The 12,116-nt window shown below is 47.6% G+C and overlaps 1 protein-coding gene across 4 annotated transcripts in view; it reads left to right on the forward strand.

The window, feature by feature from the left end:
* TANC1 (tetratricopeptide repeat, ankyrin repeat and coiled-coil containing 1) overlaps window positions 1-12,116 on the forward strand; it is a 227,884-nt gene that overhangs the window by 50,276 nt on the left and 165,492 nt on the right. Inside the window, exon 1 of one of the 4 annotated variants that reach the window (XM_084800044.1) lies at window positions 11,712-11,732. The exons of the other annotated variants lie outside the window; for them this stretch is intronic. The gene's annotated coding sequence lies outside the window, so the exon portion shown is untranslated. Of the gene's footprint in view, window positions 1-11,711; window positions 11,733-12,116 lie in introns of those variants that run through there. 4 annotated transcript variants of the gene reach the window in all.

A 12,116-nucleotide genomic window follows, 5' to 3' on the forward strand; every position in this document is an offset into this window, starting at 1 on the left:
TAAATTAAAAATTATTATTATTAGTGAGTGTGTGTGGATGGGTGTGTGCATAATGCGTGTTTGGATGCGTGCCATGGTATGCATGTGGAGGTCAGGACAACCTAGTAGGACTGGGTTCTTTCCTTTTATTTTTACCTGGGTTTTCCAGGCTTACATGGCAACCACCTCTACCCGCAGAGCCATCCCCATGGACCAAGATAGCACATTTAATTTAAATTTAACAGAATACAGTTGGATTTGAAGTAGAAGGAATGGCTGAACTTGGGAAAAATTTCTTGACTCGCTGTGAAGGTCGGAAAAAAAATGTCAAATGCTCCTCACCTTTCGATGGAATCATAGCCTGATGAACCCATAATGCATTGCAAATACTATGATGGCGTTTATTTAGCACACTGTACCTACCGTGCATCATGACTTAGCGCGCCATTGCTGTGGCCTTGCTTTTGAGCTAGCGTCTTCCTTATCCTCCTATCTCCTCGTAAGAGCTAGCTGTCCTGGGATTGCAGCTCCCGTTAACACTGGCTTTCCCTGCCTTTAGCCTACTCAGAACACTCCAGTGACCTATTGGTGAGAAAATCATTGAACATAGCCTGTTTGGTGGTGAAGTACTGAGTGTTACCTGTACACACGCTGGTGAGTGTTTAGTAGACACAGTGGGATGCAAAATTACACACAATATTTCAGAAACATCGCCAACACAGTGTGCTGTGGAAGGCTGACATCAGAGCACGCGACTGGGAGCTGTGGGTCCCCACACTGCCCAGCACTGAGAGAACAGATACTGTGAGCATGGGAAAAGTTCAAATTTAACTCCCGAGTATGGTGTCTACTGAATTTGTATCAATTTCACACCCTTGTGAAGTGAGAAAATTCCCAAATCATATCAGAAGTTGGCGACTGTGTGCGTGTGTGAAAAAAAACCTGAAGCACCCAGGACCACCTCAGGATGGTTTTTTGTACAGCCTGAAAGGCCTCCTTACGCATCGGCAGCGGTCGTTGTTGTAATGAGTCCAGGCTAGCTAGGCCTTGTTTGTGTTTCAAGTATTTATCGGGTGACATACGAATACCACATCCTGGGCATGTTATAATAAATTGAGTGACGCTTCCTTTCTTGTTCACAGTCTAGGAGGATAGGCGGTTTTATATGCAAATATAAGATAATGTCCCAGGAGATTCAGGGTGAGGCGAATGGGTGACAAGCGGCTCTTTGGAGCGAACAGCCCTTGTAGTGTGGAGTTAAGGAGTGAGCTGTCTCGCAGGAGTGAGTGCATTCTAGGCACAACACAAGGACACATGACTAGGATTCGGGTAGCAAACCTCCACCAAGTGCTATGCTCCAGAGGTTTAAAAGTTGTCACAGAGGGGCTGGAGAAATGGCTCAGAGGCTAAGAGCACTGGCTGCCAGCAACCACATGGTGGCTCACAACCATCTATAATGTGATCTGGTGCCCACTTCTGGCAGACAGGCACACATGCAGGAAGAGCACTCTGTACATAATAATAAATAAATAAATCTTAAAAAGTCATCACAGGAATTACCACACACCCATAAATCACGAGACATATATATATAACTCAGTCCGTGAAATACTCACTGACCAGCTTCAGGCATCAGCATTTTGCTGATCTTTTATGCAGTTTGTGTATGGATGATTCGAGTGGTTTATTTTTTTCTTGCCTGTTTGATGTGAAGCTTGATCTGCAGTCAAATGTCTGTGTAACCATGTTTGGTTTATAACCGACCACGCATCACTACAGTGGTCCCGTAAGACAACTACAATGTACTGAAAAAGAGTCCTTTTGCTCAGAGACGCGCTGCAGCTGGTAAGTGGCGCACTGCACCTCATATGTTCGTGGTGATGCCCATGTGAGAATCTAAAGGCTCATGAGGACACTGCATATGTACAGCATACTGTTTTATAAGAAACTTTAATGTTAAAAAAAGAATATTGTTTTACTTATACAAAAATTCCCTGTAATGCAGTGTGCTATTACTATTCCTGTAGCAGCCTCTCAGACCTTGCACTTAACACGTCTCATGGCTGAACAGTATGACTAGGTTTCTCTAAGTACACTCTGGTGGTTGCATAGTGATGGGATTGCCTAGCAATGCATTTCTCAGGCTGTGCTTTCGAGGTAAGAGTCCCTGCGAGTCCTTTGAAAACTACCAGTGTATATCCTATTGTTATAAGCAATTGTCTCCATCCATGCTGTTCGGATCCCTAGACTTACTCATCCTGTACAACTGCAGCTTTGTAACCTTTGACCTATGCCTTTCCCCCTTCTAAACACAAACAAATTTTTAAAAAGTATACATTCTGTTATTTTATCTATTAACAGTATTCATTTCCAATTGATGAAGTTTCCTATCCCTATGCTATGTGCAGAAGAGAGTAATTCCCTGATATTCATGGCTACCGCACTCCAGATTTCTGTCACTATAATGAAATGCCTGGGACAATCAACCTAAGATAAAAATGGTAGCCAGGTGTGGCAGCGCCTTGCCTGTAATCCCAGTACATGGGGAGGCAGAGGCAGGTGGATCTCTGTGAGTTCAAGGCCAGTCTGGTCTACTAATTGAGTCCAGGACAGCCAAGGCTACACAGAGAAACCCTGTCTTGAAAAACAAACAAACAAACAAACAAAAACAAAATAAAAAACAAACGAAAAGAAAAAAATGGCTTTTTTTTGCCTCACAATTTTGGAGGTTCAGGACAAGAATAAGTTACTTGTGATGAAGCGACCCATCATAGCAGGTCTTGAAGTGCAGCAAAAACTCTCACCTCATGGCCAAGAAGCTGGAAAGAGGCATGGTTCTAAAGACCACCCCCACACCGCAATCCCCCATGGCTCATTTTGGAAAGGTCCCACTGCCTTCTGACAGCGCCATGGTTCTTCAGATCGTTTTACCACCAGAGTGGTTCCACCGGAAGGTGAGTCTGTAGTGGCTCATTTATCACGCAATGCTGCCTCTGCGTGCGTGCCTGCGTGCGTGTGTCAGTGTGTGTGTGTCTGCCGTCGTGCCTCCCCCTTACCTCATGCCTCCTGCTTGCTGGCCAGCTCCAGTGATTTGCCTTGGTGGTTTTGCTTCCAGGGTCTAGCTGATGATTTGGAAGCGTGCATGGAGTTTGGCTCTCCATGACACCACAGCTCCAGCCTGCAAAAGCTGCCTGCCAGCATGTTCTTCCTGGCCTGGGCCAGTTTAGGGCCGTCGTTTAGATGTGCATAGCTGTGCTAGTCAACTTGACACAAACTAGAGTCACCTGGGAAGAGGGAGCCTCAACTGAAGTACTGCCTTCATCATGTCACCCTGTGGGCACTGCCTGTCGGGTATTTTGATTGGTATGGGAGGGCCCCGCCCACTGTGGGCGGGGCTATGCCTAGGCGGGTGGTCCTGCGTTGTGTTAAGTAGTTAGGGTCCAGCCAGAAAGCATACTTCCTCCTTAGACTCCACGTCGTCGGTTCATCTCTCCAGATTTCTGTCCTGAGCTCATCTTCCTTCGAGGATGTAGGCCAAATAAGCCAGTTCCTTCCCATTGTTGGTTTTGGTGGTGACCAGAGCCCCGCTCCCCCCCGCTTGGTCCCTTGAGCTTGGGGCTAAGGTGCCCTTCTTCCTGATGCTCTCTGCCTTCTGTCCTCTCTGCCCTTGCACCTGCCCTCTGGCCGTCAACTGTGTGCGAGTCTCTGCCGCTTTGTCTGTAGCCAGGTGCTGTTGGAGTCGTGGAGAGCATGGCTGTGAAAATCCCTCTTTAGGACCCAGATTTCATTCCTTTTCGGACAGTTAGATCTGAATTCCCGAGCCTCTTTCTTTCTTTAAAAAATTACAGCAAAACAAACAAACAACAAAACAACCCCCCCAAAAAACCACCCCCCAAAACTCACCCTAAAACTAAAAGAAAAAAAAATATATAGCAGGAGCTCTTCTCTCTTGAGCTTGTGGTGAAGTGTATTTATTGCTAAGTGTAACAGATCTCTAGTGCTTGCTCACCATGCTTGAGTGAGCCTTTATCTGCACCAAAAGGCTTCCCCCTCTCTCCCCAGGGCTTCTGTGAGCTTTTCTACCTCCTTTCGGTGGGATCGTGTTGCACTTGGTCTTTTCTGTAACTGGCTTATTGCATTTAGCAGTAGGGCTTATTCTTGTAGCCCAAGATAGCCCTCTGCTTTCGCCTCTGAAGTGCTGGCGTTGGTTAGAGGTTGCATCACCACACCTGCTTTATGTGTGGCGGGAGAGTGAGCCCCTTACACACCAGGTGAGCTACAACCCCCAGCCCAGAATTTTCTTCTTTTTTAAGGACGAATCGTGCTTTGTTGTGCAGACATACCACATTTTTCTTTTTTCTTTTTGGTTTTTTCGAGACAGAGTTTCTCTGTGTGGCCTTGGCTGTCCTGGACTCACTTTGTAGACCAGGCTGGCCTCGAACTCACAGCGATCCACCTGCCTCTGCCTCCCGAGTGCTGGGATTACAGGCGTGCGCCACCACACCCGGCTCACCACATTTTTCTTGATCCATTCTTTGTCCATATGGGCCCTTAGCTTGCTTCTCTGACATGTTTGCTGTCACTGCCGCTGCCGTGACTCTGGGCATGCAGAGGCTGCTTTGGCGTCCTGATTTCAGGTTTTTGGGAAAGATACTCAGAAAAATGAATATTCTCTCTTTCTTCCTCTACACCCCCCCCATCTCTCTGTCTCTCTCTCAAGTTTGAAGTGGCTTTGTTGTATTACTCATAGCTTACAGTTACTCATAGCTAAAGCATAGGCAAAGGCCTCTTTTTTTGACCAGTAACTTTGGGAATTATTTGGGATAGAATTTGACAGTAAAGAACGCTCTCCTCTTCAGTGATTGCCGGCAGCAGCTGTGCCATTGAGGAAGTGTTGACACTGCTTTTGGTTTTTAAATGACTCTGTGTACTTTTCTTCCCAGGAGTGGGAAAAAAAAAATTGCAAGGTTGGGTTTTCTGGATTTTTAACAAGATCAAAAGCAAAGTTATAAAACAGAGCAGGGAGAGGCATTTCTACAGGTAAAAAGCAGAACGCCCCACAGTGACTCCAGAAATAGAGATTACAAAGTAAGCTTTGCCCAGAACATGGCAGTGACTATCCTTCATTTGTTTTCAAGTGTCAGGCAGTGCAGCAGGCTACTTTCGAATAGCAGAAATCTCAGAATATTGATAACCGTGTGCATATATTTAGCATTGTGCGTAGGGATTGGGACGATAACCTCACTGCCGAGGAAAGAACGGTCTGCTTAGTGTCTTTTTTCTCTTTCCTGTGGGGAGGGGCAGTGAGGAGTGCCTGAGCAAAAGGTAGCCCTGGAACTCAAGCTTGGCTGCAGAGTTATGTCAGTCCTTCCGCCTCAGCCTCCCCAGTGCTGCAATTATAGGTGTTAGCAACTGTGCACATTGTATGTAAGTCAGATGTTGGCAATTGAAGTAATAGTTGCCTTTTGTTTGTTTCTTTCTTGTTTGGTTTTGTTTCTGATACAGGTTGTCAATCCCTACTCTCCACTGGCCTGAAACTTGTAGGAATTCTGCTGCCTCAGCCACTTGTGGCTAGTAGCTCACACAACTTTAGTTATGTCTCTGATTTTAGATTTTTTTTTTTTTTAACCTTAGAACTAGTGGACTGGGGTTTAGTGGCCAACATGGGTTCTCAGCACAAGGAAATGGTTTTCTTCCATTTTGTTGTTGGGGTTTTCTTTTTCTTTTCTTTTTTCTTTTTTTGATAGAGCCAGATCTCATGACTTAACTTGTACCATAGCCAGAGGCCCCTTCAGTGGTGAGTCATTTCCTAATCAGTGCCAAGCATCGGGCCTGCAGCTCCCTGCCCAGGGGTGGGGACAGCAGGCTTGCCTGCAGCTGGGAGGAAGTCCTTGTTCCAGAAGAGAAGGGCAAGGGTCTTCAGGGTGAACGGTCCAGATAGGGGTCCCGAGAGTCCTGGCCCTGGGAGTGGGTTGACACACATCCGCATGCCCTGACCCGCTCTGGCCATGTGCAGTCAGTGTCCTAGACAGAAGCCTACAGCAAAGGTAGTCCCTCTGCCCTGGAGACGTTTTGACAGGTGATCTGGGGAGAGTCCCTGGCTTCTTGTCAGAACCAAGGTAGATGGTAGGCTAGGCCTGTGCACTGCAGGAAAGGAAGCTGACAGAGGTTAAGGGTTCACTGAACAGCCAGAGTGACCTGCTGGGGGCTATTTAAAACTAGTGTAGAAGTGCTCACTGGATTGAGGCAGGAAGGGATGGGAGGGACCGAGGGTTAAGAGGCTTGGCTGTGAGAAGAAAGGGCTGTGGACAGCAAACCAGGCCTGAAAGTCCCAGCTGCCTGGACCTCAGCTAAGAGAGTCTTAGCATCCTGGAAGGCCAGCTTTTTTTTGTTGTTGTTGTTGTTTTGGTTTTTTTTTTGTTTGTGTGTGTGTGTGCGCGCGCCTGTTTTGTAAATGATTGGGGCTTAGTCTGTAACAATCAGATTTAATGAGTTTGAAACAATACTGAGAATTATCTTTTTAGGATGGAGACGCAGATGTGGATTTTATTTCTCATTTTGAGATAGGATCTTAGTAGCCCAGGCTAGCTCAGAGCTCTTGATTTGCCTGCCTCAACTTTCCAAGACACAGGACTGTAGTGTGCCTGTCTTACAGAACTACCAGGTTAAGCTTATGCCAGTACTTTCTTCACTAAACCTGAAACAACCAACCCAGGGTTTTGATGCTGTTGTCTATCAAGTCACGTAGTGGGTCTGTTCTGAGTAGGCAGTGGCCACGGCAATTTTTTTTTTTAAAATTTTTTAGAACAAGGGTGAACCCAGCTTTGCCTTTATTCACCGATGCTGAGTTTATTGCTTGGCCCTCTGTATTACATACAGGTTCCGTCCCAAGGTAGTTCCCGCCTGCCTCACTGGTTGCAGGACCCTATATGTCAACTCATTAACCTTAGAGCTGGAGAAATACGGAAGACTGGCTGAGAACATACGAATTTAAACGCTGCCTTCTGCAGGGTCCTAAGGCCTCAGGCCTCCAGGGCAGATTGAGCTGCCTGAGCCTCCAGGCCTCAGTTGGTCATTGAGAAGGAGGAAGGGTGTGGCTTCCACCCCAAACTGTAGTCCCTCCTTATGCGCAGAGAAGTCCACATTCTGGTGGGGAGCTTGACTTACAAATACCATTGAAAAAAGGTAGGTGAGGGACTGATGGCGGTGGGGCAGCCAGAGGAAATTCCACACCGGAATGGCAGAGCCGCTGAGTGTCTGTGTCCTGACCTTGAGAAGGGTGGCAGGGGCCTTAGGCGGTCCTGAAGGCTGCAGGGAGACTGAACACTGTAGTTGGCTGCAGGCTCCATGTTGTTTTGGAGACTACTTGGGTCTTAAAGGACAGGGTTTGGCCGCATCTTCTTTCTGGTGCTCGGGGTCATCTTTCTGAGCCAGTCCTTGTGCATTTTGTAATGTGTTGTTTTGGTGTCCCCGGGTACTTTGGGAGGAATTGAAAAGCTCAACTGTAAACTTTTCTTCTGTCAGTCTTAACTTCTCAGGGCTGTCATTGTGCTTTGATCTGACAGTCCCTCCACCCTCTTAATTGCCAGTGCCTTGGGAAACCAAAAATCTCTCTCCCATGGGAGTTGTGTCCCAAAGGAGGTGAGTTGGCTGAAGGGTGGGTCTGAGAGGAGGTAGAGATGGAGCTTGGGGAGCTCTCGGCTGGACTCCGGTGACTTTAGTCCCAGGTTGTGGCAACTCTAAAACTTCCCATGCTGCCAGGTTCCTAGCTGTCTTCTGGATGAGGTCACAGCTTATGGCCTGTCTGGCTCCCCTAGTATTGTCCACCAACAATACTTTTTTACCTGCGCCCAATTCACTTTTATCATGAAAAGAAAAGGGGGGAAAAACATTTTATTGGGTGATGCGACAGTGGATAGAGAGCAGCTCAGGCCTGAGGCAAAGGCCATTTCTGATAGTCCCGTGTTTTGGAAATCCATGGGACGGTGTGAGTGATGGCATGGGCTTTGCCATTAAACCCCATAGTGTTTGTTTGTTTGTTTGTTTGTTTGTTTGTTTTAGTAAGTAGAATTAGCAGACCCGAAACCTGCACTTAGAAGTAGTCACGCTGCATCCAGGCTGCCTGTTGTGTGATGTGAGTCAGGAACTTGGAACGGAGAGAGCTGCGCTCCAAGTGGCATTTGAGTTTAAAGGACCATCCAGTCTACACTGGAGACACAGTGGGGACACCAGAAGACCCAGGAGGAGGAGAGGGAGTTCATGAAACCATTGCTGAGAAGTTGTTTGTGATGGGGGGGTGGGGGGGGGAGACTGAACAGCTCGCCTGGAGAACTCCCTTCAGAGGAGGGACGGCGAGGGTTTGTGATTGAAATCGGGCCCCGTGGGTTCCAGCTCTGAGGACTGGCTGCGGTGGTGCTGGAAAAACAGCCGTGCCACTGTGGAAACAAGTGAGGAACACTGATAAAAGATGGTTGAGGCAAAAGTGGTCCCTCGCCTCCTCTGGGAACAAAAGAAAGTAGGGAAGAGACCTCCAAGTAGAACAGCAGAGCCAGGTGGAAGGTAGAGAGCCGAGTCCGAGCTGGCCGTCCCTTTTCACACGAAAGCCAGCAGCATAATCACGCTTCGCCTCTTAAAGCGCTTGGGGTGGCAGTGTTCTTACGACAGCTTTATCTTATCTCCTGCCTGCCGCCTGAGCAACCAAATTTAGTGACAGTGTATGCAGGGCTTAAGCAGTGGGCCTATTCTATTCTAGTCTTTTCTCTCAGGCCATACCTTGTACGCAATCACCCTCTGACGTTATCTGTTCTCTCTCTCCCTCCCTCCCTCTCTCTCTCTCTCTCTCTCTCTCTCTCTCTCTCTCTCTCTCTCTCCCCCTCCCTCCTCTCTCAGGCCTGTTTGTTTCCCCTATCCTCAACTTCTCTGAGGTGTAAGTTTTTCCCCACCCACCCTCAAAAGGACAAAGTGAACACACTCTGGCACTTGGTCAAAGGTAGTGGTTCTCAATCCCGGCTACCTATGAGAATCAGTAGGCCAAGCCGACAAAGTACTAATGTTTAAACCTGCAACTAAAGAGTCTCTGCATTCTTCTGAACACCAGAATTATGAAAACGCCTCAGGAAATCCGAATAGGTGCTTGGGACGGGAAACCATCTCCTCGTGGGGCTAGCCGGAAGCCTGTCTCGGTAGAGAAAGTTTTGCAAGATTTGAAATGGAAACTAAAGGCCTTTGTGGCCTGGGTAACACCAGCCTGTAGTCCCATGGGATGTGGTAGGCTGAGGCAGGAGGATCTGTGCCCAGCAGCTAGAGACCGGTGTGGGCAATACAATTTTTTTCCCCCAAGAGAGTACTTTGCCACTCCTGTTTCAAAGGCCAGAGGAATTCCCACATAAGGTCCCCTCCTCCCCATCCCACTGTTAGCCAGGCCTGCTTTCTATTAGTCGAGAGCCTCAAAGCACAACAGAAACCAGAGTGTGTTTGATTTGTTTTAGGAGGTCTTGGGGTACTGTTTCCCACTGCTGGCGGTAGAGTGTGACTTGAACCTCCTCACGAACTGTGACCTCTGCCCCGCTGTTGAGCTGTCCCATGCCTCTGGCTTCTAGCCAGTGCTATTCAGAGCTGTAGAACCCCCCCTCCCCCCCACATAGCCTCAGGACTGTCCCACGGGCCCAGTGGTGACACGCTTTGGTTCGTGAACATGCACAGTACCCTTTGCCTTATGAAGACTGAAGACTGAGGAGGCCAGACTTAGGATAATACTTGGAGAGGAAAAGAGTGGGTGTTTAGATCACTGCTTCTGTTGGATAAACAACTTTTGAAATCTATTCAGTTTTTTTTTTTTTAAATCTATTAGTTTTGAAAGCGAGTGGTGCGCAACAGAGAAAGAAGCCCTGGTCATTCTTCTCAAAAGCACCAGGGCTTCTCTACACTTGAATCTATGACCTCATGCGTGCCAAGCAGGCACTCTACCATTGAGTTCCATCGCAGCTCAACTTTTTACTTAAAAACAAAAAAAGAATAAATAAATGTATTTATTATTATTGTATAGAGGGGCAAGGAGGGTGTGTGCCACGCATAGAGGTCAGAGACAACTTAGTGGTGTCTGTTATTTCCATATGTAGTTTCCAGGGAACAAACGCAGGTTCCCAGATTGTGCAGCAAGCACGTTTAACCCTGGAGCCATTTTGCCAAGCCAGCTTCTACTACTTACTTCCTTTTATTCGCCCCCACCCCCTGGTTTTTTGAGACAGGGTCTCTCTGTGTAGCCTTGGCTATCCTGGACTTGCTTTGTAGGCCAGGCTGGCCTCGAACTCACAGCGATCTACATGCCTCTCCCTCACGAGCGCTGGGATTAAAGGCATGCTCCACCACGCCCGGTTTACTTATTTATTTACTTTCTTTCTTATTTGTTTATTTATTTTAGCTTTTCAAGACAGGGTTTCTCTGTGTAGTCTTGGCTGTGTAGATGAGGCTAGCCTCTGAACTCACAGCATCTGCTTCTGCCTGAGTGCTGGGATTAAAGGCATACACCACCACACCCGGACTCTACTTTTTTATCTTGAGGCAGGGTCTTGCCGCATTCTTCAGGCTAGCCTTGGGCTTACTGTGTGTGGTCCAGGCAGGCCTTGAACACGTGGTTTTCCTTTCCTCAGCCTGCTGCTGAGTGCTGGGTTACAAGCATGCACCTTCAGGCCATCTGTGTGTTTTAAGAAGCTAGTTTGGAAAGCTGGGCTTTGTGGATTGTGGTTATAATTCAAACACTTGAGGGACAAAGGCGGGAGGGTCACTGTTTGAGGCCAGCATGGTGCTCTACCCGGTGCATTTCAGGCCAGCTAGGGATATATAGGGACACTGGCCTGAAAAGCCCAAGTAAAAACAAGCAAAAATGGAAGTCAGTTGGAAATTAGATCTGAAAATTGTTAGTAAAGGGTAGTTAAGAGTCCTCAGTCTCTATAGACTTTGAGTTTCAGGTTTAATAAAAATCCCATCAGTACTGATGCATTTTATTAAACTATATATTTTTATATAGGGATATTATATGATAGTGCTTATTTTAAAAAATTTTATTGGGCGTAAATGCTATTCTATATACTGAAAAGATTTTTTTGAGTGGAATGGATTTGAAACAGATTAGTAAAAAGTTCCATGATTTTTTTTTTTCCTCCTAACCTAAAGTTTGTTTTGGGGGATAGAAATCTCAAGGCGTAGTTCAAGTACAGTAGGCAGTCTGGCTGTAGTTATAACGTCTCAAGCACCACTCTGGTCTCCTTGACCTCTCCTTTTCCTTACCGTAATTACAGCCTTACCGTAATTACAGCAGAGATCCTTAAGACCCATGTAGGACCAGATACAGAATCTGCTCCCTGTGATCGCATCACCACAAAAACAGGCTGTAGGGACCGGCAGTCTCTTCGAAGGAAGCTCCTTCCCCTCTGGCCTCTGTAATTTCCACTGCTGCCTTTGTTGTAGTCCCAAATTCAGAAAGGATGTTTTCCCTGCCCTTGCCGGAAGCAGCGGTGCAGGCTGGTTGCTCTTGGTGGGGCAGAGGCCAGAGAACAGTGTGCCGTGTACATAACCTGCCTCGTGTCTAATTGGAAGGGCCTCAGGCCCAGAGTCTCTGTGGCCTGGAATCTGATGGACGTCCTTTGTTATTCTTCTGCCAGGAGTGGAAGGCCCGTGGTGGGAAGTGTGCCTTCTCTGTGGTGATGTGCCTTGCGAAAGGATGGAAGGGCCTGTAGCAGCTGGGAGACTCTCAGGTCTGTTCCCCTGAAATAGGCAGGCCATTGCGGGGCAGGAGCCCACACTGGGACACCTGGGCATACAAGCTGTTGTTCGCCAGGTGGTGCCTGGTGTAGGGGCAGCCCCGATGCCGAAGCTCTGGCATTTACTTTAACACAAGCAGGAGCGGAGGTCTTTTTGTGGTAATGTTAGAGCATCTGGTGTGGGAGGGTTCCTGCTTGTTGTTTGCACTAGTGAGGTTCCCGGTGGATTCCAAAGTGGGTGGAGGAGACTGGACCTTCCTCAGATCAGTGCCTGGTCTCCTCCCAGAGAACAGCTCCCCATGCCCTGTTCTCATCTTTGAAGTCCTGGTGGGCATGGGGGCGGGGCCCGGTTCCTAGCTCCTCATTAAGCCAATTTAA

This window comes from Acomys minous (genome assembly GCF_964271855.1).
Source record: "Acomys minous genome assembly, chromosome: 10".
Lineage (NCBI taxonomy): Eukaryota > Metazoa > Chordata > Mammalia > Rodentia > Muridae > Acomys > Acomys minous.